This window comes from Oncorhynchus clarkii, chromosome 25, assembly GCF_045791955.1.
Source record: "Oncorhynchus clarkii lewisi isolate Uvic-CL-2024 chromosome 25, UVic_Ocla_1.0, whole genome shotgun sequence".
NCBI classification, from domain to species: domain Eukaryota; kingdom Metazoa; phylum Chordata; class Actinopteri; order Salmoniformes; family Salmonidae; genus Oncorhynchus; species Oncorhynchus clarkii.
In genome coordinates this window covers 16,222,950-16,249,755 of record NC_092171.1, presented here as the reverse complement: position 1 = coordinate 16,249,755, position 26,806 = coordinate 16,222,950, and the positions used below count along the sequence as shown (strand labels likewise).

General features: G+C 42.5%; 1 protein-coding gene across 4 annotated transcripts in view; it reads right to left on the bottom strand.

Annotated features, from left to right (window-relative positions):
* The window catches only part of LOC139383400 (low density lipoprotein receptor adapter protein 1-B-like), a 64,702-nt gene that overhangs the window by 37,017 nt on the left and 879 nt on the right, over nucleotides 1-26,806 (bottom strand). The gene's annotated exons all lie outside the window — the stretch shown is intronic.

Below are 26,806 nucleotides of genomic sequence, written 5' to 3'. Positions count from 1 at the left end.
CAACATGATGCTGCCACTACCACGCTTCACCGTATAATCTTTTTTCTCATGGTCTGGGAGTCCATTAGATGCCTTTTGGCAAACTCCAAGAGGGCTGTCATGTGCCTTTTACTGAGGGGCTTCTGCCTGGTTGTCCTTCTGGAAGGTTCTCCATCTCCACAGAGAAAGTCTGGAGCGCTGTCAGAATGATCATCGGGTTCTTGGTCACCTCCCTAACCAATACCCTTCTCCCCCGATGGCTCAGTTTGACCAGGCGGCCAGCTCTAGGAAGAGTCTTGGTGGTTCCAAACTTTTCATTTAAGAATGATGGAGGCCACTGTGTTCTTGGGGACCTTTAAATGCAGCAGAAATATTTTGGTACCCTTCCCCAGATCTGCGCCTTGACACAATCCTGTCTCGGAGCTCTAAGGACACCGTAAAATGTGGGATCATATAGACAGGTGTGTGCGCATTTCCAAATCATGTCCAATCAGTTGAATTTACCACAGGTGGACTACAATCACGCTGTAGAACCACCTCAAGGATGATCAATGGAAACAGGATGCACCTGTGCTCAATTTTGAGTCTCATAGCAAAGGGTCTATATAAGGCATCTGTTTTGATTATTAATACGTTTGCAAACATTTGAGCACCTGTTTTCGCTTTGTCATTATGGGGTAGTGTGTAGATGGATAAAAAAATATAAAAAATCCACAGCAATTTTAGAATAAGACTAACGTAACAAAGTGAGGAAAAAGTCAAAGGGTCTGAACACATCCCAAATGTAATGACTGTGGAAATGTGCACGGGCTCTCAGTGAATAGCAAGACTCAGAGCGAGTGAATGACAAAGGCATTCAATGACAGAATGAATACGCACATCATGGCTGTGCATTTCCACAGTGTGGAAATAGGATGGTTATCGTTTCTATTTTGGGGTTCTAGACATGGGCGTTAAGAATCTCAAGACAGAATCTTCACTAGTTGATAGGGGTACGCTGTCCCCCAATAAGATAATTAAAATAGAAAATAAATCAAAAACAAACCCTCCCCTCTCAGAGATCCACCTACTCTACACCATGTAGGCTGTGGTGACAAGGCGGATCAGGTTACTATGTCTTTAGTGAGTGTAGCAGAGTGCTAGCTGATGTGGGTTAACCTACTCAACTTACACATGGGCAGAGACAAACATGTCACCTAAAGTAGCCTCTCAAGTTCTCCATCATTGCAACAATGCCAAATCAAGTAACTGTAAAGCCACACGGACATGAGTTAAACATTTTTTAAATAAAAAGTTAGTCAATAATAGTCCGTTAGTTACACTTCCTCATTCCATTGGCAGGCTGGCTGAAGGACTTCTGCTAGCTATACTCTGCTCTGCTGCTCCAGTTTACATACAAACAAAAACATTCAGGTAAATTATTAACAACACCTGCATCTTCAGCAAGTCAAGCCTGCTGTATCAACAGTTTTGCCTTTGTAGAGCCTGAACAAGCTTCTGACAGTTGAGAGCTCCCTGCACAGTGTCTTATTGAGCAGAGCTAAATGCTGCCTGGCTGATTGAAGCTGAATGAATGACCCTGCATAGAGTTACTTGTCCATGCAGTAACTAAGCACTCTGATCCCCAGCAGAATGCAGGCCTGTCGGAGGCATTGTTTAGACGAGAGCAAGCCCAACGCACTCCAGCAGGTATATTTCACTGGTCACCATCAAAGCCAATTCCTCCTTTGGCCGCCTTTCCTTCCAGTTCTCTGCTGCCAATGACGAACGAACTAAAAAAAAAAAAATAATCGCTGGAGACTCATATCTCCCTCACTAACTATAAGCACCAGCTATCAGAGCAGCTCACAGTACCTAGCATATCTGTAAATAGCCCATCCATAGACTTCATCCCCATACTGTATTTATCTTGCTCCTTTGCACCCCAGTAGCTCTACTTGCACATTCATATTTTGCACATGTATCACTCCAGTGTTTAATTGCTATATTGTAATTACTTCACCACCATGGCCTATTTACTGCCTTCCCTTACCTCATTTGCACACACTGTATATAAACTTTTTCCACAGTAGGTTTGTTTATTCCATGTGTAACTCTGTTGTTGTGTGTCGAACTGCTTTGCTTTATCTTGGCCAGGTCACAGTTGTAAATGAGAACTTGTTCTTAAATAGCCTACCTGGTTAAATAAAGGTGAAATAAATCAAATAAAAAACACTTAGCTCTGCCCACCTGCATACTACCTACTCACACCACATAGAAATAAGAGTGGATTTCTTTCCAGTTGTCCTCTACTTATTGCACTCATATACAGTACCAGTCAAAAGTTGACACCTATTCATTCAAGGGTTTTTCTTTATTTTTTACTATTTTCTACATTGTAGAATAATAGTGAAGACATCAAAACTATGAAATAACACATATGGAATCATGTAGTAAAACAGAAGTGTTAAACAAACAAACAAAACATATTTTAGATTCTTCAAAGTAGCCACCCTTTGCCTTGATTACATCTTTGCACACTTGGCATTCTCTCAACCAGCTTCACCTGGAATTATTTTCCAACTGTCTTCCCACATATGCGGAGCACTTGTTGCCTGCTATTCCTTCACACTGCGGTCCAACTTATCCCCACCTCCATGCTTCATGGTGGGAACCACACATGCAGAGATCATCTGTTCACCTACTCTCTGTCTCACAAAGACATGGTGGTTTGAACCAAAAACCTCACATTTGGACTCATCAGACCAAAAAGGACATATTTCCACTGGTCTAAAATGTCCATTGCTCGTGTTTCTTGGCCCAGGCAAGTCTCCTTCTTATTGGTGTCCTTTAGCAGTGGCTTCTTTTCAGTAATTCAACCATGAAGGTCTGATCAACAGTCTCCTCTGAACAGTTGATGTTGAGATGTGTCTGTTACTTGAACTTTGTGAAGCATGTATTTGGGCTGCAACTTCGACCCCGGGATGCTGGCCTTCCAAGCAGAGTTGCAAAGAAAGAGCCATATCGCAGACTGGCCAATAAAAAAAGAAAAGATTAAGATGGGCAAAAGAACACAGACACTAGACAGAGGAACTCTGCCTTGAAGGCCAGCATCCCGGTGTCGCCTCTTCACTGTTGATGTTGAGACTGGTGTTTTGCGGGTACTATTTAATGAAGCTGCCAGTTGAAGACTTGAGGCGTCTGTTTCTCAAACTAGACACTAATGTACAGTACTTGTCCTCTTGATCAGTTGTGCACCGGGGCCTCCCACTCCTCTTTCTATTCTGGTAAGAGACAGTTTGCGCTGTTCTGTGATGGGAGTAGTACACAGCATTGTACGAGATCTTCAGTTTCTTGGCAATTGCTCGCATGGAATAGCCTTCATTTCTCAAAACAGGAATAGACTGACGAGTTTCAGAAGAAAGTCTTTGTTTCTAGCCATTTTGGGCCTGTAATCGAACCCACAAATGCTGAACTCGTCTAAAGGCCAGTTTTATTGCTTTTTATTTCACTTTTATTTAACCACGTAAGCTAGTTGAGAACAAGTTCTTATTTACAACTGCGACCTGGCCAAGATAAAGCAAAGCAGTGTGACACAAACAACCGAGTTACACATGGAATAAACAAGCGTACGGATGGCACTGTGATTACTCAGCAATCTGGATGCAGTCTGAGTATTGGAAGCTATTTTGTAAATGACAGTCAAGGATCGGTAGGATAGTCAGTTTTACGAGGGTATGTTTGACAGCGTGAGTAAAGGAGGCTTTGTTGCGAAATAGGCCGATTCTAGATTTAATTTTAAATCAGGACAGTTTTCAGCTGTGCTAACAATTGCAAAGGGGTTTTCTACTCATCAAATTAGCCTTTTAAAATTATAAACTTTTATTAGTTAATGCAACATGCCATTTAAACACAGGAGTGATGGTTGCTGAGAATGGGCCTCTGTACACCTATGTAGATATTCCTTTTATTTTTTTTAATCAGCCGTTCCCAGCTACAATAGTCATTTACAAAATTAACAATGTCTACACTATTACATTTTTATATGATAATAATGGACACACAAAAAAAATAGCTTTTCTTTAAAAAAATAAGGACATTTCTAAGTGACCCCAAACTTTTGAACGGTAGTGTACATAAACTTTGTTAAAACTCTGCTGTCTGTATTCGGTCTCTAAATGTTGTCTCACTAGCAGCAACATATCACCAAGTCAAATTCTGAGTATGTGTAAATGTACTTGGCAAATAAAAAGGTGATTCTGAAACAGGTTTTAAAACGCGAAAGCGACCAAAATCGGTGTTCCCTTTGCAATGGAACGCTTTGTATGGAAAACCAAGTTGAAGCCAACATTCAATGTTTTCTTGCTCATAAAAACCACAACAGGCTAGTGCATCACCCTTAAATTGAAACAGCAGGAAACAAACAAAAGCGCCAACATCAACAAAACTGATCAGAAATTAAATTACGGAAATATTATATTGGAGCAGTCGAACTAAATTTGATACCATAACTTACTGACTTTCAATGTAGACTATTCCATGACTGAATTGTGCGTCACAAATATTCAACCAAGACTGAACTTTTTAAATACCCATTCTTGCCTTAGCATTTACTGGTAGATATAACTTGGAACATCTTTCCTACCGCTACCGCTCTTTGCTCCAAGCAACAACCAGCTGTTTGAGAGTTGCGAGCTCTTCTCTGCCCGACATTATCTATAGGCTATATGTGTGCAGCACGCGTGATAAATAAATCGACATAAGGAACAAAACAGCTTCGGGAATCACTCTGTTTTTTAATCAATTATACACTGGGTGTACAAAACATTAGAAACACCTGCTCTTTCCATGACAGACTGACCAGATGAAAACTATTAACTCACCTGTTAAATTCACTTCAAAATCAGTTTATATAAAGGGGAGAAGAACGATTAAAGAAGGCTTTTTAAGCCTTAATACAATTTAGACGTGTGTGTGTGTGTGTGTGTGTGTGTGTGTGTGCCATTCAGAGGGTGAATGGGCAAAACAAAAGATTGAAGTGCCTTTGAACGGGGTATGATAGGTAGGTTCCAGGAGCACCAGTTTGAGTGCGTCAAGAACTGCAACGCTGCTGGATTTCACACACTCAACAGTTTCCCGTGTGTATAAAGAATGATCCACCACCCAAAGGACATCCAGCAAACTTGACAACTGTGGGAAGCACTGGAGTCAATATGGACCAGCATCCCTGAGGAATGCTTTCGACACTTTGTAAAGTCCATGTCCCATAGAATTGAGGCTGTTCTGGTGGCAAAAGAGGGTGCAACTCAATATTAGGAATGTGTTCTAATGTATAGCCTAGATGAAAATAGCATTATTACAAGATTTATTTTCACTGGCCCAAGCAGGAAACTGACGGGGATGATCTACTGCCCCGGAGGGTTTTCAAAACCACCCCTGTATGTCAAGACGACAAACAGACAGGGGCATTCCCGTTTATTTTTGATCAATTGCACATTGTTTGAATAAATCAGGATTGTGAACCCCCATAAAATGTGTTGCACTGCCGAGTCAAACGGTCGCAAATGCAACGTTTTGGTCACAGTATCAAACCCTGTTAACCTCTTAAATGTAATGGCAAAATGTAGATTTCCACCTAAATAGACATACCCAAAAGTAACTGCTGTTCATGTGTAATTGCATAATTCTGACAAGCGAAATCTTAATATATTTGGAAAGACATCTGGGAGATTGAGGAAATGATCTGAAGATAGGAGTTACATACTTCAGAATACACAAGATCAAGCACACACAAAATAACGTTGTTTTTTGTAAAGTCATCTTTTATTGACAAGCTATATGTGAATTATTGATGACTAGAGCTGGAAACACATCTGATGGCTTCCACAACATGTGAACAATATTAGAAACAAAAATAGGATTGATAGACCTAACAACTAGAAATGGGCAGATGTTTTAGTAAGTGGTGCCAGGTGGGATCACGGGGCTTTTCCAAGTATCCCTAAACCTCTCCAAAGTGGCATATGTCTATAAATTAGATACTTCAGTGCTATTACACATTTGCAATCCCTAAATGCTATTTGTTCAGTATAATAATATCCAAGTGTTTTTTCAACCCCTTGAGTGGGGGGGGGGGGGGGGGGGGGGGGGGGGGGGTCTTGGGGGGGTCCCCAATTCAGCCATTTCCACCACCAGCTGCTCTCAGAAGCCAACTAGGAGAGAGGGTTTTGACCTTTTGCTTTGGCCATCTGCTTGTGGTGAACGAAAGCATTTACTGTAGCAATGTCCACAAAAAAAGTCTTATACCACTTCCTGGCATTGTAGAGGGACCTGGTAGTAGGCTATCAGAGCATCAGATAGGTCGACACCCCCCATGCTGGCATTGTAGTAGTTCATAGAAACATTCTTCCTGACCCATGCCACATTGGCATTTTTCAACCTCCTTGAGAAATGGTCGTTATTGAATGCCTTATATTGTGTGGTGAGCATGGTTACTTCCCTAGTGTCCTTCCATTTCACAAAAAGCAGCTTGTTAGTTCTGATCCAATGTATGATCCCCCTCTCCCCTGTGTTTGTCATGTCATTTACCTTGGTCTTGGGAAAAACGATTCTGTTAGAACAAATGGTGACACACACTCCTATTGTCTTTTTCAAGGTTTATGAAAAGCATGGGATTAGTATAAAAAGTGTCCACAAAGAGCTTGTACCCACTGCCAAGTAAGGGGAAGTCCATCAGCTGCATGACAGAGTCATAACTAAGGTCTTCCCAGTGGGTGTGATCGCCTTGCTTTCATAGATGAAAAAGTTCCATGTGTAGGCAGAATCAGCTAGCACAACGAGCTTGTAGCCCCATTTGGGTCGGCTAATCTATATATATATTTTGCGCAGACTAGAAGTAAGATTCGCATGCCTCCACCATGTCATGATAAAGGAGCTTGACTCATGCAAGATGATCATACCCTGCAGTCCCCGTCTGGTCATTTGCCTGATCCTTTTGTGGGTCACTCATGTGAAAAGTACAATTGATGGCCAAGAATCGGTTTTCACTCAAACCGCTAGAGTGGGGACTTGCTCCAGTTGTCAATTAGTCTTGATACATTTACCAGTCCCAAGTAAATCACCAAGGAAATGTAGTTGAGCATGTCACCCATGGTGACAGGTTTCCAGGACATCTTCCTTCCCCCTGCTGCTTCTTGTCCCCATACTTGTTGGCATTTCTAATTAGTGTTCCCAGTACAGAGGTGGTAAAGTAGAAACATCTGTAAGGGAGTGTGTTTCATCACTAACCAACTGTGGGCATTTGAGTTTAAACCTACATTTTTCTGGCTCTTCATCTTCAAGGACCGTATGGCACCTGTTATAAGTGTCATCTCCCTCTGTCGTGCTGCTTCCACTGCCTCTCCCTCTTCTCTGTTGAGGCATAGATCTCCTCCCTGCCCCTGCACCTCCAGATGAATTTACAGAGGGGAGTGGTGCCAGCGCCTGCAGTGGGGGTGGTTGAAGAGGAGTGGGTCTCTGCGGAGTGGTGGATGTAGAACCATCAGACAGGGTGATTGCATAGCAGTGGGGGGTGAAGACCTTGACCGGTGGGGGCGCTTGCTGGGGAGGGATGGCTCATGAAACGTCATCAAATCCTCTGCATCCGCCACTCGGGCTGGTGATCAATAACTGTAGGTCACAGGCAGACAAATAAGATCTCTTCATCTGTGGATTCTCGTCTTTTGGTGTGTATCAACGTATTCAGTGTTTATTTCGTTAATGCTTCACAACACTAACCGGCATGTAGGTAGCAGCCATCTTGAAATGAGGTCATCGGCTCAGCCTTCCCTTATAAATTTGTATGCCCACATATGGTAGTAAGTCAAAGATTTGAAGGCACCGAGGGGTTACCGCTCCCAGACTGAATTTAAAAAATATAAATAAATAAGTGTCCCCAAATATGGTGACTTTACATTTAAGGAGGTTAAATGACTAAAACCAGATATAAATGTAGAAAAGATAAATCGAGCTATATATTTTGAAATAAGATCTTTGAGACCTAACAACCACCAGAGTCAGGTACAAATAAATGTAAATAATGGCATGGGGCCACCATTGATGTTGTTATGTTTGAGTCACTCAGAAAGCATAAGAACACCGCATAAGCCATGGTAAAAATGTATAGAATTGCAGGAAATTTGCTTTCAAACAGCAACACTGTATCTGTGGCCAAGAGAAGGACATTAAAAATGTTGGTCAGAGTCTGTGCCATTGGCCACGCAGAGGCATGTAGACTGATCAAGAGCTTGGAACACAATCTACTGGCTTTCAGCAACTCCTGCCTCAGACAAATCTTGTGCATATGGTGGCCTGAATGGATCTCTAATATAGACCTGTGGAAGAAAACCAACCAGAAGCCCGTTTCGAGCACCATCCAAGAGTGTAAGTGGAGATGGGTTGGTCACACGGTCCGGAGAACATTGCCAAACATGCCCTGGATTGGACTCAACAAAAAAAGCGAAGAAGAGGATGTCCAACAATGACCTGGCGCAGGTGTCTAGAAAGCAACCCAAGGCGTGCAATGTTGGAAAACTTTAGTACAGGCCCCTATGTTCCTCCAGGAACCAAGAAAATTAAGTAAGTTAAGCAGTGCACTTATCTGTCCTGATGTCAATGTTTTGTTTCTCCAGAATTGCCCATCATAACTCATTGACTATTGTCTGGGGCCATCTGTGTCCACAAACTCTGCCAAATCAGGTGAAAACTATTAACTAACAAATAGCATCCAACTTGAGCAGATTCTGACAAAATGATCAACATGCTTTCTGAAATGAATGTCAGCCCGTATAAAATATTCTGTCAACAGCAGCAGTTACAGGCTTACAGACTTTTTTTTATTTTAAAATTAAAATTCTTATTTACAATGGCAGTTGTTCCCTGGTAGGCTGTCTTGTTCAGGGGCAGAACGACAGGTTTTTACCTTGTCAGCTCAGGGACTTGATCCAGCAACCTTTCGGTTACTGGCCCAACGCTCTAACCCCTAGGCTACCTGCCACCCCAAAATAGAGTTGCCTGTAATGAAATTTGAACACACAACCTTCGGGTTGCTAGACGTTCATGTTATACACCCGACCAACCACCCTACTTTACAACGGTACAGGAGAAAGTACTAGATTGTTGCATAACACAGAGTAGTTATCAGCGTTTGATTTGGTGTGCTTCCAAAACAATTCCAGCTGACTGGAGGAAGGGATTAGCAGATCAGATAAGACTCTAATCGCTGGCCTGTAAGTCCCAACAGTGAGACACGTGCTGTGCGGCACTGATCAAATCCACTGGGAAAGTGAGGAAGAGGGGGGAGGAGGGGAATTGTCCCAGCCGTTAGGGATAAAACCAGTGGTCAGCTAGGGCATGTGCTGTTATAGAAGAAAAAGAAACGCACACCTATTAAGACGAGGTGCTGGCTAGCGGAGTAGAAACTTGAAAATAAAAGAGCCGCACACTCTAGGAGCTCAGATGTTTGTGATTATACCCTGATGAAGACAGCTTGTCTGTCGAAACGTTGGTATTACATTTTTGCATCTGAGCTCCTAGAGTGCGCGGCTCTTTTATTTTCAAGGGCCTGTGCTGTTAACATGTGCGTGAGGAAGTGGTACAGCAAGCAGTTTGACATCCTTTACACATACAGCCCTTCGCACATTGTTCTTAGATTAATTGACAGCCCTCAGAACAGAGAAAGAGAGGGGTAGATAAAGTCCCAATGCCACAGCTGGGACACCTCATCCAGGAGGCTACATAAATAAACTTGTCCTTTAATTGGATTTGAAGGCCTTCAACTTGCTGTAAATAGCCTCAGACTCCATGAACAAAGCATTGGCTTTCAGAGTTTCGAAAGCCAAACAGTCTACTGTATAGCCTAACACTTGCTTAACAATACTGGTATCACACACACAGACAAAAGTTTGGACACACCAACTCAAGGGTTTTATCTTTATATTGTAAAATAATAGTGAGACAAAACTATGAAATAACACATGGAATCATTTAGTAACCAAAGTGTTAAATCAAAATATATTTTATATTAGAGTATTCTTCAATGTAGCCACCCTTTGCCTTGACAGCTTTGCACACTCTTGGCAGTCGCTCATCTGGCAGTCGCTCATCTGGCTCCACTATTGTTTTCACTATATATTTTACCTCTTGGGGATGTTATTCGAAAACATAATGTTAACTTTCACTGCTATGCGGATGACACACAGCTGTACATTTCAATGAAACATGGTGAAGCCCCAAAATTGCCCTTGCTAGGAGCATGTGTTTCAGACATAAGGAAGTGGATGGCTGCAAACTTTCTACTTTTAAATTCAGACAAAACAGAGATGCTTGTTCTAGGTCCCAAGAAACAAAGAGATCTTCTGTTGAATCTGACAATTAATCTTAATGGTTGTACAGTCGTCTCAAATAAAACTGAAGGACCTCGGCGTTACTCTGGACCCTGATCTCTCTTTTGAAGAACATAAAGACCATTTCAAGGACAGCTTTTTTCCATCTACGTAACATTGTAAAAATCAGAAACTTTGTCCAAAAATGATGCAGAAAAATTAATCCATGCTTTTGTCACTTCTAGGTTAGACTACTACAATGCTCTACTTTCCGGCTACCCGGATAAAGCACTAAATAAACTTCAGTTAGTGCTAAATACGGCTGCTAGAATCCTGACTAGAACCAAAAAATTTGATCATATTACTCCAGTGCTAGCCTCCCTACACTGGCTTCCTGTCAAAGCAAGGGCTGATTTCAAGGTTTTACTGCTAACCTACAAAGCATTACATGGGCTTGCTCCTACCTATCTCTCTGATTTGGTCCTGCCGTACATACCTACACGTACGCTACGGTCTCAAGACGCAGGCCTCCTAATTGTCCCTAGAATTTCTAAGCAAACAGCTGGAGGCAGGGCTTTCTCCTATAGAGCTCCATTTTATGGAAAGGTCTGCCTACCCATGTCAGAGACGCAAACTCGGTCTCAACCTTTAAGTCTTTACTGAAGACTCATCTCTTCAGTGGGTCATATGATTGAGTGTAGTCTGGCCCAGGAGTGGGAGGGTGAACGGAAAGGCTCTGGAGCAACGAACCGCCCTTGCTGTCTCTGCCTGGCAAGTTCCCCTCTTTCCACTGGGATTCTCTGCCTCTAACCCTATTACAGGGGCTGAGTCACTGGCTTACTGGGGCTCTCTCATGCCGTCCCTGGAAGGGGTGCGTCGCCTGAGTGGGTTGATTCACTGATGTGGTCATCCTGTCTGGGTTGGCGCCCCCCCCTTGGGTTGTGCCATGGCGGAGATCTTGTGGGCTATTCTCAGAATGGTAAGTTGGTGGTTGAAGATATCCCTCTAGTGGTGTGGGGGCTGTGCTTTGGCAAAGTGGGTGGGGTTTATCCTTCCTGTTTGGCCCTGTCCGGGGGTGTCCTCGGATGGGGCCACAGTGTCTCCTGACCCCTCCTGTCTCAGCCTCCAGTATTTATGCTGCAGTAGTTTATGTGTCGGGGGGCTAGGGTCAGTTTGTTATATCTGGAGTACTTCTCCTGTCCTATTCGGTGTCCTGTGTGAATCTAATTCTCTCCTCTCTCTCTCTCGGAGGACCTGAGGACAGTCCATCATTACTTTAAGACAAGGAGGTCAGTCAATCTGGAAAATTAAGAAACTTCTAATTTCTTCAAGTGCAGTCACAAAACTCATCAATCGCTATGATGAAACTGGCTCATGAGGACTGCCACAGGAAAGGAAGACACAATTACCTCTGCTGCAGGGGAAAAGTTTATTAGAGTTAGCAGCCTCAGAAATTGTAGCCCAATTAAATGCTTCACAGAGTTCAAATAACGGACATGTCAACAACTGTTCAGAGGTGACTGGTGAATCAGGCCTTCATGGCTGAATTGCTGCAAAGAAACTAGAGGTCGACCGATTAATCGGAATGGCCGATTAATTAGGGCTGATTTCAAGAATTTCATAACGATCGGAAATCGGTATTTTTGGGCGCCGATTTTTTTATATATATTTTTTAATACCTTTATTTAACTAGGCAAGTCAGTTAAGAACACATTCTTATTTTCAATGACGGCCTAGGAACGGTGGATTAATTGCCTCGTTCAGGGGCAGAATGACAGATTTTCATCATGTCAGCTCGATGGATCCAGTCTTGCAACCTTACAGTTAACTAGTCCAACGCAATAAGGACCTGCCTCTCTATCGTTGCACTCCACAAGGAGACTGCCTGTTACACAAATGCAGTAAGCCAAGGTAAGTTGCTAGCTAGCATTAAACTTATCTTATTAAAAAAATTATATCATAATCACTAGTTAACTACACATGGTTGATGATATTACTAGATATTATCTAGCGTGTCCTGCATTGCATATAATCTGACTGAGCATACAAGTATCTAAGTATCTGACTGAGCGGTGATAGGCAGAAGCAGGCGCAAAAACATTCATTCAAACAGCACTGTCGTGCGTTTTGCCAGCAGCTCTTTGTTGTGCGTCAAGCATTGCGCTGTTCATGATTTCAAGCGCATCAACTCCCGAGATGAGGCTGGTGTAACCAAAGTGAAATGGCTAGCTAGTTAGCGGGGTGAGCGCTGATAGCGTTTCAAACGTCACTCGCTCTCAACCTTCTAGTAGTTGTTCCCCTTGCTCTGCATGGGTAACGCTGCTTCGATGGTGGCTGTTGTCGTTGTGTTGCTGGTTCGAGCCCAGGGAGGAGCGAGGAGAGGGACGGAAGCTATATTGTTACACTGGCAATACTAAAGTACCTATAAGAACATCCAATAGTCAAAGGTTAATGAAATACAAATGGTAGAGGGTAATAGTCCTATAATTCCTATAATAACTACAACCGAACACGTGTTACCTGGGAATATTGAAGACTCATGTTAAAAGGAACCACCAGCTTTCATATGTTCTCATGTTCTGAGCAAGGAATTGAAACGTTAGCTTTCTTACATAGCACATATTGCACTTTTACGTTCTTCTCCAACACTTTGTTTTTGCATTATTTAAACCAAATTGAACATGTTTCATTATTTTATATATATATATATAAAGTTAAAATAAGTGTTCATAGGCCTCCCAGGTGGCGCAGTGGTTGGACTCTGTGGTGGCTGTGCCACCAGAGACTCTGGGTTCGTGCCCAGGCTCTGTCATAACCAGCCGCAACCGGGAGGTCCATGGGGCGACGCACAATTGGCCTAGCGTCATCCGGGTTTAGGGAGGGGATGGCCGGTAGGGATATCCTTGTCTCATCACGCCATCCCATCTAATTTGCTCTTAGTGGGACTATAATTTGTTTTTCAACAGGACAATGACCGAACACACCTCCAGGCTGTGTAAGGACTATTTGACCAAGAAGGAGAGTGATGGAGTGCTGCATCAGATGACCTATTCTCCACAATTACCCAACCTCAACCCAATTGAGATGGTTTGGGATGAGTTGGACCGCAAAGTGAAGGAAAAGCAGGCAACAAGTGCTCAGCATATGTGGGAACTGCTTCAAGACTGTTGGAAAAGCATTGCAGGTGAAGCTGGTTGAGAGAATGCCAAGCATGTGCAAAGATGTAATCAAGGCAAAGGGTGGCTACTTTGAAGAATCTAAAATATATTTGGATTCTTTTAACACTTTTCTGGTTACTACATGATTCCATGTGTTATTTCATAGCTTTGATGTCTTCACTATTATTCTACAATGTAGAGAATTGTACAAATAAATGAATCCCTTGGCTATTTCAGCCACATCCATTGCTGACAGGTGTATACATTTTAAAAAAAACATTAATCGAGCAAACAGCCATGCAATCTCCATAGACAAACATTGGCAGTAGAACGGCCTTACTGGGGAGCTCAGTAACTTTCAACGTGGCACCGTTATAGGATGCCGCCTTTCCAAGTCAGTTCGCAAATGTCTGCCCTGCTAGAGCTGCCCCGGACAACTGTAAGGGCTGTTATTAAAACGTCTAGGAGCAACAATGGCTCACCCTCGAAGTGGTAGGACACACAAGCTCACAGAACGAGTCCGCCGAGTGCTGAAGTGTGTAAAAATCGTCTGTCCTCAGTTGCAACACTTACTACTGAGGTCCAAACTGCCTCTGGAAGCAACATCAGCATAAGAACTGTTCGTCAGGAGCTTCATGAAATGGGTTTCCATGGCCAAGCAGCCGCACATACGCCTAAAATCACCAGGCGTTATGCCAAGCATTGCCTGGAGTGGAGTAAAACTCGCCGCGATTGGACTCTGGAGCAGTGGAAACTTCATGCTTCACCATGTGGCAGTCCGACGTACAAATCTGGGTTTGGTGGAAGCCAGGAGAATGCCACCTGCCCCAATGCCTAGTGCCAACTGCAAAGTTTGGTAAGGAGGAATAATGGTCTGGGGCTGTTTTTCTATGATTCAGGCTAGGCACCCTGGGTTCCAGTGAAAGGAAATCTTAATGCTACAGGACACCATGACATTCTAGACGATTCTGTGCTTCCAACTTTGTGGCAACAGTTGGGGAAGGCCCTTTCCTGTTACAGCATGACAATGCCCCCGTGCATAAAGCGAGGTCCATACAGAAATGGTTTGTCGAGATAGGTGTGGAAGTACTTGACTGGCCTGCACAGAGCCCTGATCTCAACCTCATTGAACACCTTTGGGATGAATTGGAACGCCAATTGCGAGCCCCGCCTAAACCACCCAACATCAGCGCCCGAGCTCACTAATGCTCGTGGCTGAATGGAAGCAAGTCCCCGCAGCAATGTTCAAACATCTAGTGAAAAGCCTTCCGGAAGAGTGGATGGAGGCTGTTATAGCAGCAAAAGGAGGGGGGCCAACTTCATATTAATGCCCATGATTTTGGAATGAGATGTCCGACAGTCCCTGTACCAGTAGTAGGGCACCAAAAGTAGAGCCTACAGACTTTTACTTCTCTATGGTTATATGGCTCTCCCCATGATGTCACCTATAATATTCTGGTCACACAGGCCACAATAACCAGTTGGCCACGCTCTTCAACATAACACCATGATCATGATGTTTCAGCAACCACCAGAGAAGAAAAAAAAAAACTCATGGCAGGTAAATGAACAGCCATAAAGAGCAAATGGTTTTTGCGCTTCACCTTGACCTCAGGTTACATTCACTTGGGGATTTCCCCAGGCCTCCATCTGTGATTATCCTGGATCAACTGGTCAAGCTTCTAAATCCAGTATTTCTAATGTAGGAATGGCTCCAGGGAGGTAGCAGAGACAGGTCCTAGGCCAGCACTTACGCAATGTGTCCAAAGCACAGACAAACATAAAATATAGAATTGGAAAGTATTAAGAAAAGAAACCAAATGTATTGACCTGAAAAGATGGTAATTGTTGATGTGAAATATCCTTTGACAAACGAAAGCAATTCAGACATGGTGAGCTGTGCAGTGTAAGCCTTTGTCAGCAGCAAAATCACAAGAGCTGTTTGAAGCCAGCGGGAAATGACATGGGTGTCACATTTTATTCTATGCTGAAGTCAGACAGGGTATGGAAATAGAAGACAACTGACTTGTGGTTTTAGAGGATGTTAGTTTGACTGCGCAATCTATGACAAAATGTGCTATTATTATAATAATAAAAGACATTCTCCAGAATTGTTACAGGGATTGGAATTGTTTTTAGACCACATTTGCATTCCTTGCGACTATGAATGCCTCGAATTATGCTCAATGTGGTTATTGCTTTTTGTGTCATTGTATAATTGCTGCAGATTTGAGAGGTCTCCCTTGAAAACGACACTGGATCTCAATGGGATCAATAAATTATGAACAAATAAAGGCAAGGTTACCAAAAGGACAGAATGTGTGTGTGGGGGGGGGGGGGGGGGGGGGGGATGCTCTTAGCATGGATGCCAAAAGAAAATTTGGCATGCATTTACAAGGCCAAGCCCAAAGCATGAGCGCCAAGAGTTGTCAGAATGTTTTCGGTAGAATCACACATATCTAGCATACATCATGTAGGGGTAGAGGACACTAACATTTAATCCAGGTGCGTTTGGACTGGTAGGTGCTTTGCATGGACTCCAGACATCTCAATAACAAAGTCCTGAATAGTTCAGTTTCGTGGTCTCAGCATTGAAAGCAGCATGCATCACTTTCACAACGAAAAGGACTGTCTTGCAGCAGTGGTTCAGTTTCCTGTTACGACAAGCTGAAACAAGTTGCTTTCTATCAACAGCTGACGGCAGCTACCTGATCTAGCCATGCTGTATTGAAATAACCACATGGAAACAAGAGGCAGTTATAATGAGTGGTTCAGTGTTATGACCATAAGCACTACCGTACCTTGCTGTGAAGAGAGTGTGGGTGAGAGGAAATGCAGGTCTAAACCAGAGGCCATTACAGTCCAGGGCCCACATGACATGTGTGTTGAGAGGTCAACAGAAAATATGAAGATGCAACTTTGCCATATATCTGTAACCATGGGTATTACCATCTTCCACAAGTCATCCCTGCCAGGAGAGATCGGGGACTGGGACTAGGCCTCTAGAAAGCCTCTTTACTCCCCCAGAAAAAAATGGACCAAAACAAAGAATTGATGGCTCAGCAGGGCACATGTGGCATCATGCTGCCAAGTCTGTCAACGACGCCATGGTCTAGGAAGGAAGGTGAGACAAGGGAGGGGGCAGACTCTCTGTGAAACCAAGGCTATGCCTCTCCTTTGACAAGCCATACTACAGTAGTGTGACCATGTGCACCCACCCGGGTGATTGCGCATCGCCAACATTGCAATGCTGTCTGTATGACAACCCACTGAAGCCAGAGATCAAAGCCATTGTGAGAATCCTGCAGCTTTGATCAACGCTGGGAGCACTACTTAGATGTTGACCCGTAATTGACATGTAATTGACATCGAGTACAAAAACAATAGAATAGTGCATTCAGAAAATATTCAGACCACTACTTTTTCTACATTTTGTTATGTTACAGCCTTATTCTAAAATGTATTAAATTGTTTTCTCCTACCCTCATCAATCTACACCCCAAAATGACAAAGCAAAAACAGGTAAAATACTTTGTATCAAAAATAAACATTTCAATAGCACATTTACGCAAGTATTCAGACCCTTTACTCAGTACTCTTTAAGCTCCGTCAGCTTGAATGGGGAGCGTTGCTGCACAGCTATTTTCAGGTCTCTCCAGAAATGTTTGATCGGGTTCAAGTCCGGGCTCTGGCTGATCCACTCAAGGACATTCAGAGATGCATTGTCTGGGCTGTGTGCTTATGGTCATTGTCCTGTTGGAAGGTGAACTGTCACCCCAGTCGGAGGTCCTGAGCGCTCTGGAGCAGGTTATCACATATGTCTCTCTATACTTTTCATCTTTCCCCTGGATCCCGACTAGTCCCACAGTCCTTGCCGCTGAAAAACATGCCAACAGTGAAGCATGGTTCTGGTGATGATTTTCAGAGGCAGGGACTGGGAGACTAGTCAGGATTGAGGGAAAGGTGACCAGGTTTCCTCCAGATGTGACCCTTGGCATTCAGGCCAAATAGTTCAATTTTGGTTTCATCAGACCAGAGAATCTTGTTTCTCATGGTCAGAGTCCTTTAGGTGCCTTTTGGCAACCTCCAAGTGGCCTGTCATGTGCCTTTTACTGAGGAGTCTGGCCACTCTACAATAAAGGCCTGATTGGTGGAGTGCTGCAGAGATGGTTGTCCTTCTGGAAGGTTCTGGCATCTCCACAGAGGAACTCTGGAGCTCAGTAAAAGTGACCATCTGGTTCTTGGTCATCTCCCTGACCAAGGCCCTTCTCCCCCGATTGCTTAGTTTGGGCGGGTGGCCAGCTCTGGGATGAGTCTTGGTGGTTCCAAACTTCTTCCATTTAAGAATGACGGAGGCCACTGTGTTCTTGGAAACCTTCAATGCTGCAGAAATTTGTTGATACCCTTCCTCCAGATCTGTGCCTTGACACAATCCTGTCTCGGAGCTCTACGGACAATTCCTTCAACCTCATGGCTTGGTTTCTGCTTTGACATGCACTGTCAACTGTGGGACCTTGTATAGACAGGTGGGCTTCCTTCCAAATGATGTCCAATCAATTGAATTTACCACAGGATGTACCTGAGCTCCATTTTGAGTGTCAATGCAAAGAGTCTGAATACTTACGTAAATAAGGTCTGTTTATTTTATTTGTAATTTTTTTTTTTTAAAACAGCTTTTGCTTTGTCATTATGGGGTATTGTATGTCGATTGAGGGAAAAAAAACAATTGAATCAATTTTAGAATAATGCTGTAATGTTACAAAATGTATTAAGAGTCAAGGGGTCCGAATACGTTTCTGTGTGTGTGTGTGTATTAGAGGTCGACCGATTAATCGGAATGGCCGATTTTCATAACAATCAGAAATCGGTATTTTGGGGCGCTGATTTGCCAATTTTATATATATATATATATATTTGTTTTTATACCTTTATTTAACTAGGCAAGTCAGAACACATTCCTATTTTCAATGACGGCCTAGAAACGGCGTGTTAACTGCCTTGTTCAGGGGCAGAAGGACAGATTCTCACCTTGTCTGCTCGGGGGATCCAATCTTGCAACCTTACAGTTAACTAGTCCAACGCTATAACGACCTGCCTCTCTCTCATTGCACTCCACAAGGGGGACTGCCTGTTACGCGAATGCAGTAAGCCAAGGTAAGTTGCTAGCTAGCATTAAACTTATCTTATAAAAAACAGTCAATCATAATCACTAGTTAACGACACATGGTTGATGATATTACTAGACATTATCTAGCGTTGCATATAATCTGACTGAGCATACAAGTATCTGACTGAGCGGTGGTAGGCAGAAGCAGGCGTGTAAACATTCATTCAAACAGCACTTTCGTGCGTTTTGCCAGTGCGTTTCTTCGTTGTGTGTCAAGCATTGCGCTGTTTATGACTTCAAGCCTATCAACTCCCGAGATGAGGCTGGTGTAACCAAAGTGAAATGGCTAGCTATTTAGCGCGCGCTAATAGCGTTTCAAACGTCACTCGCTCTCAGCCTTCTAGTAGTTGTTCCCCTTGCTCTGCAAGTTCGAGCCCAGGGAGGAGCGAGGAGAGGGACGGAAGCTACAGTGCCTTGCGAAAGTATTCGGCCCCCTTGAACTTTGCGACCTTTTGCCACATTTCAGGCTTCAAACATAAAGATATAAAACTGTATTTTTTTGTGAAGAATCAACAACAAGTGGGACACAATCATGAAGTGGAACGACATTTATTGGATATTTCAAACTTTTTTAACAAATCAAAAACTGAAAAATTGGGCGTGCAAAATTATTCAGCCCCTTTACTTTCAGTGCAGCAAACTCTCTCCAGAAGTTCAGTGAGGATCTCTGAATGATCCAATGTTGACCTAAATGACTAATGATGATAAATTACAATCCACCTGTGTGTAATCAAGTCTCCGTATAAATGCACCTGCACTGTGATAGTTTCAGAGGTCCGTTAAAAGCGCAGAGAGCATCATGAAGAACAAGGAACACACCAGGCAGGTCCGAGATACTGTTGTGAAGAAGTTTAAAGCCGGATTTGGATACAAAAAGATTTCCCAAGCTTTAAACATCCCAAGGAGCACTGTGCAAGCGATAATATTGAAATGGAAGGAGTATCAGACCACTGCAAATCTACCAAGACCTGGCCGTCCCTCTAAACTTTCAGCTCATACAAGGAGAAGACTGATCAGAGATGCAGCCAAGAGGCCCATGATCACTCTGGATGAACTGCAGAGATCTACAGCTGAGGTGGGAGACTCTGTCCATAGGACAACAATCAGTCGTATATTGCACACATCTGGCCTTTATGGAAGAGTGGCTAGAAGAAAGCCATTTCTTAAAGATATCCATAAAAAGTGTTGTTTAAAGTTTGCCACAAGCCACCTGGGAGACACACCAAACATGTGGAAGAAGGTGCTCTGGTCAGATGAAACCAAAATTGAACTTTTTGGCAACAATGCAAAACGTTATGTTTGGCGTAAAAGCAACACAGCTCATCACCCTGAACACACCATCCCCACTGTCAAACATGGTGGTGGCAGCATCATGATTTGGGCCTGCTTTTCTTCAGCAGGGACAGGGAAGATGGTTAAAATTGATGGGAAGATGGATGGAGCCAAATACAGGACCATTCTGGAAGAAAACCTGATGGAGTCTGCAAAAGACCTGAGACTGGGACGGAGATTTGTCTTCCAACAAGACAATGATCCAAAACATAAAGCAAAATCTACAATGGAATGGTTCAAAAATAAACATATCCAGGTGTTAGAATGGCCAAGTCAAAGTCCAGACCGGAATCCAATCGAGAATCTGTGGAAAGAACTGAAAACTGCTGTTCACAAATGCTCTCCATCCAACCTCACTGAGCTCGAGCTGTTTTGCAAGGAGGAATGGGAAAAAATGTCAGTCTCTCGATGTGAAAAACTGATAGACATACCCCAAGCGACTTACAGCTGTAATCGCAGCAAAAGGTGGCGCTACAAAGTATTAACTTAAGGGGGCTGAATAATTTTGCACGCCCAATTTTTCAGTTTTTGATTTGTTAAAAAAGTTTGAAATATCCAATAAATGTCGTTCCACTTCATGATTGTCCCACTTGTTGTTGATTCTTCACAAAAAAATACAGTTTTATATCTTTATGTTTGAAGCCTGAAATGTGGCAAAAGGTCGCAAAGCTCAAGGGGGCCGAATACTTTCGCAAGGCACTGTATACGGTTACACTGGCAATACTAAAGTGACAATAAGAACATCCAATAGTCAAAGGTTAACGAAATACAAATGGCAGAGGTAAATAGTCCTATAATAACTACAACCTAAAATTTCTTACCTGGGAATATTAAAGACTCATGTTAAAAGGAATCACCAGATTTCATATGTTCTCATGTTCTGAGCAAGGAACTGAAACGTTAGCACATATTGCACTTTTACGTTCTTCTCCAACACTTTGTTTTCGCATTATTTAAACCAAATTGAACATGTTTCATTATTTACTTGAGGCTAAATGATTTTATTGATGTATTATATTAAGTTAAAATAAGTGTTCATTCAGTATTGTTGTAATTGTCATTACTACAAATATTTTGGCAGATTTAATCGGTATCAACTTTTTTGGTCCTCCAATAAATCGGTATCGAAAAATCATAATCGGTCGACTTCTAGTGTGTGTGTGTGTGTGTGTGTGTGTGTATATATATATATATATATGTTTTGTCCACAGAAGTAGGGATGCACAATATTTCAGTGAAGATCGAACGGTATCGGACGATATTAGCTAAAAAAATGCCAACATTGGTATCGGCCTGAAATCTAGTTTACCGCTGACGTGCACACCTATATAACGTAGGTACATGACGTAATGACGCCATGTAAAATGTTGCGCTACACGTGCAACACAGCATTCCTAAACTCGTCCACAATGTCTGCTGTGTGGATCGATCAGTCAACAAGTCGAGCAGACATTTGAAAGAGTACCAAAATGTCATTGAGACAACTCAAAAGGCGAAATCCATTAACGCCAAGATAATGTAATGCATTGCCCTTGACCGTCAACCGTTCTCTGTCGTGGGTGATGTTGGCTTTCACCGACTTGTAGAGCACCGGTACACACTACCAAGTGCCCTATTTTTCCAGATGTTGCCCTACCGGAGTTACACAGTAAAAGTGTCACTGCCATTAGCTTCACGACTGACATTTGGACCAGCGATATCAGCCCCATTGGCATGCGGAGTCTGACAACACAGTGGGTCATCTAGGATTTCGTACTGAGGAAAGTCGTATTTCATGTTCACGAATGTGCTGGTTGTCATACCGCTGCTGCCATTTTAATGGCATGTGAGAACATGTTTGAAACATGAACACACTAGCTAGCTCCATTCGAACAACTGACTCGAGAAATAAGCTCATCAGCTGCGCCTGCAACAGAAGTGATACCCTCTGTCATGGAATTGAAACTCCTGCTCAACAAAACTGCCGACACAGGCTGTGAACAAGCGATTCGGTGGCATTCTCTCTTTACTGTGCTGCGTCACCACCATGCTCGATGCTATGTACAAGGACCGCTACTTTGATGCAGACAAGAAACAGGGTTTAGGTGAAATGTTACATACTGAGCTGGACAAGATGGAAACGGACACAGTGACAGTGCGCACGAGGAAGAGGCGCCACGGACAGACAGAGCTGAAACTTCACTGCTTGACATGTATGACAAAATCCTGGTTGAGAATGAAACGACTGAACAAATGAATGAAACAGCACAGCAAGTCAGTGAAAAAAATAGGTTTTGATTATATTTTACTGGTAATGGGGACATACGTAAATGACAACAGAATCACTTTTTGGTCAGTGTTTGTGTGTGTGTGTAACCTTCATTTAACTAGGCAAGTCCGTTAAGAACAAATTATTTACAATGACGGCCAAACCCGAACGACGCAGGGGCAATTGTGCACCGCCCTATGGAACTCCCAAACACGGCCGGATATGATACAGCCTGGATTCGAAACAGGGACTGTAGTTACGACTGTAGTTGCACTGAGATGCAGTGCCTTAGACCACTGCGTCCATGTGTGTTAACTATACTAAAATGCATAAAAGGCCGCTAAAATGTTAAATATTGGTGTCGTTTTTTTGGGGGCAAGAAATATTTTGGATATCGGTATTGGCCAAAAATGTGATGTCAGTGCATCACTACTCAGAAGGCTTAAAGTCTTGATCTGACAGTTCAAATCACGCCTGCCTCTTTTGAATGAGTGGCATCATGAACAGTGATTTGTTTGTTATGTTCGCCTACGTCCCCTGGATTCGCCTTTTTACTCCGCCCTCTCGCTGCACAGGCCGAGGGCATAGCCATAACCTTAAGTAAAATGAACTACCCCAGCTTGGAGGCAGCTCAAGTTGGCAACTAGACGCTGCGCTCCATTTTAAAACCGCCCTGCGGCTCCTGCAGTGTCATCCCCCAAACAAGCAAAAACAGACTCTCGGAGGTTGAGCTCACACCAGGCAAATAGTCGCTTTTAGATATGTCAGTCAGGTGGTTAGCTGTTGGCAGAGAATTATATAGCAGTAACATTTAAGGCTCTGGCTAGTATTATTTAGCCAGCTAGAAAGATGAAGTAAAAAGCTAAAGTTATAACAGAGTCTACCTCAACAGGAGCAAAAAAAAAAAAGCTACTAAGTTCTCATTAATAACTTTGCTTTAAAAAGAGTAGGCTTCTAAGAGACTGGGATGTGATTGGTCGCTCAGTGGTGAGGCTGCAATGCATGCAAGACGAAGCAGAGGAGATGGAGAGAGAAAGGAAGCAAGCAGAGAGATTAGTACAATGCATGCCAGGTGGGGGGGGGGGGGGGGGGGGTGTATCTGTACTTTACATTTTATTCAACATTCCTAAAAAACAATATACATTTACTCCATACATTTTCCCTGACACCCACAAGTACTTGTTACATTTAGAATGCTTAGCAGGAAAATGGTCCAATTCACACACAATTCACACACTCACCTACTGCCTCTGATCTGGCGGACTCACTAAACACACATGCTTCGTTTGTAAATTATGTCTGTGTGTTGAAGTGTGCCCCTGGCTATCCGTAAATACATTTGTTTTACAGTGCCTTGCGAAAGTATTCGGCCCCCTTGAACTTTGCGACCTTTTGCCACATTTCAGGCTTCAAACATAAAGATATACAACTGTATTTTTTTGTGAAGAATCAACAACAAGTGGGACACAATCATGAAGTGGAACGACATTTATTGGATATTTCAAACTTTTTAAACAAATCAAAAACTGAAAAATTGGGCGTGCAAAATTATTCAGCCCCCTTAAGTTAATACTTTGTAGCGCCACCTTTTGCTGCGATTACAGCTGTAAGTCGCTTGGGGTATGTCTCTATCAGTTTTGCACATCAAGAGACTGAAATGTTTTCCCATTTCTCCTTGCAAAACAGCTCGAGCTCAGTGAGGTCAGATGGAGAGCATTTGTGAACAGCAGTTTTCAGTTCTTTCCACAGATTCTCGATTGGATTCAGGTCTGGACTTTGACTTGGCCATTCTAACACCTGGATATGTTTATTTTTGAACCATTCCATTGTAGATTTTGCTTTATGTTTTGGATCATTGTCTTGTTGGAAGACAAATCTCCGTCCCAGTCTCAGGTCTTTTGCAGACTCCATCAGGTTTTCTTCCAGAATGGTCCTGTATTTGGCTCCATCCATCTTCCCATCAATTTTAACCATCTTCCCTGTCCCTGCTGAAGAAAAGCAGGCCCAAACCATGATGCTGCCACCACCATGTTTGACAGTGGGGATGGTGTGTTCAGGGTGATGAGCTGTGTTGCTTTTACGCCAAACATAACGTTTTGCATTGTTGCCAAAAAGTTCAATTTTGGTTTCATCTGACCAGAGCACCTTCTTCCACATGTTTGGTGTGTCTCCCAGGTGGCTTGTGGCAAACTTTAAACAACACTTTTTATGGATATCTTTAAGAAATGGCTTTCTTCTAGCCACTCTTCCATAAAGGCCAGATGTGTGCAATATACGACTGATTGTTGTCCTATGGACAGAGTCTCCCACCTCAGCTGTAGATCTCTGCAGTTCATCCAGAGTGATCATGGGCCTCTTGGCTGCATCTCTGATCAGTCTTCTCCTTGTATGAGCTGAAAGTTTAGAGGGACGGCCAGGTCTTGGTAGATTTGCAGTGGTCTGATACTCCTTCCATTTCAATATTATCGCTTGCACAGTGCTCCTTGGGATGTTTAAAGCTTGGGAAATCTTTTTGTATCCAAATCCGGCTTTAAACTTCTTCACAACAGTATCTCGGACTTGCCTGGTGTGTTCCTTGTTCTTCATGATGCTCTCTGCGCTTTTAACGGACCTCTGAGACTATCACAGTGCAGGTGCATTTATACGGAGACTTGATTACACACAGGTGGATTGTATTTATCATCATTAGTCATTTAGGTCAACATTGGATCATTCAGAGATCCTCACTGAACTTCTGGAGAGAGTTTGCTGCACTGAAAGTAAAGGGGCTGAATAATTTTGCACGCCCAATTTTTCCGTTTTTGATTTGTTAAAAAAGTTTGAAATATCCAATAAATGTCGTTCCACTTCATGATTGTGTCCCACTTGTTGTTGATTCTTCACAAAAAAATACAGTTTTATATCTTTATGTTTGAAGCCTGAAATGTGGCAAAAGGTCGCAAAGTTCAAGGGGGCCGAATACTTTCGCAAGGCACTGTATATAAACAAGATAATGGTGCTGTCTGGTTAGGTTAATATAAGGAATTTTTAATTATTTCGACTTTTGCTTTTGATACTCATGTCTATTTAAAACCAAAATAATTTTACTCAAGTAGTATTCTACTGGGTGACTTTTACTTGAGTCATTTTCTATTAAAAAGGTATCTTTACTTTTACTCAAGTATGACAATTGGGTACTTTTTCCACCACTTATACAGTGGTTCCCAAAATTCGGTAGTCCCTAGTTACCACAGCCACAAGTTATGACTAAAACCCACCCATTTCTACATGCATCTTCTTAAAATCTGATTTTAAACCTTAACCATACTGCTAACCTTATAACTAACCTTAAATTATGACCAAAAAGCAAATGTTCGTTTTTAGTCATTTTTACAATAGGCTATAGACCATTTTGACTTTGTAACTGTGGTAACTCGTGACAGCCCCAAACTTTGGGTCGGGCCTGTACAAATTGTATCAAACAAGTTAGGAACTAAAAAAATATGATATGTTTCAATATGAACATCTCCACATCTTAAAATGTAAACAATACAGTTCTAGAAAAGTATTGTTTTAATTTATATTAGTGGTTGTCTTACCACGGTCACCTACTGGCGTTTAGTTTACCACTACATCACTGATAAAACAGAATAGCAAGTAATATTCTAATAATTCATGTGAATGTCATCTGATCGATCGTCTGTGTGCTCTATTGATTGTTTTTTTGTGGAGTTTGATTAGTAATGCCTAGGAATACAAATATGAATGCTATGTCATTTGAGAATAGAGATATGTAAAGAGTTGTTCATTTTATGCAATTCATCATTACAACTGACTGAACAGTCGCTGATGCTACTTGTCAGTGTGAATAATTTTTTAAAGGGGGCTCGATTTAGTTTCAGTTTTGGGTAACATTATGTGGCCTATAAGCACACCAAGTGACCCCTTTTAAACACACAGGATCAACACTTGGTAAATTGGCTGATATAATTATTTTAGCAAAAATAAAGGGAGGGGGGGGGAGACTATAACAAAAAAAACACCACCACTACTTCACACATTTTTTTTAGCACATAGCAACAGCGTGTTGCCAGGTTTGTTTTGAGTCACTTTCGCGTTCGGTGCCCTTCTAGCTCCCATACCTTTCAAGCCCTGAACCTGCTCGAGTTCCAAAATCGAAGTGAATGTAACAGGTAATAAATAACCAGCGCGATAACAGGTAGCCCTGCTGATTCCAAGAGTATTCCATGATCTAGACCTGTCTAAAATAGCAGAACGATGCATGCTAGTTCCACTCCACGGTGACGTGGCGGAATAGACGTTCTTCACGTCTGTGAAGAAAAAAAAACACTTAACTATTTTGTTATCTACCATTATATAAACCGAAAGAAAATGAACTCAAAATGAATACAGTTACATGCACACAACAATGGAATCGTGGATAGACATATTCATATAATAGTTCGATTAAAACGTCCGATACATTCAGTTGTTTCGAACTCACTTCACTCGCGCTAAATAGGGATGCTCGCTCCGTTGTTGCAAGCACATGCGCAGATCAAATACACCGCTAGAACGTCGATTGAGGTGTCCAAGTAATATT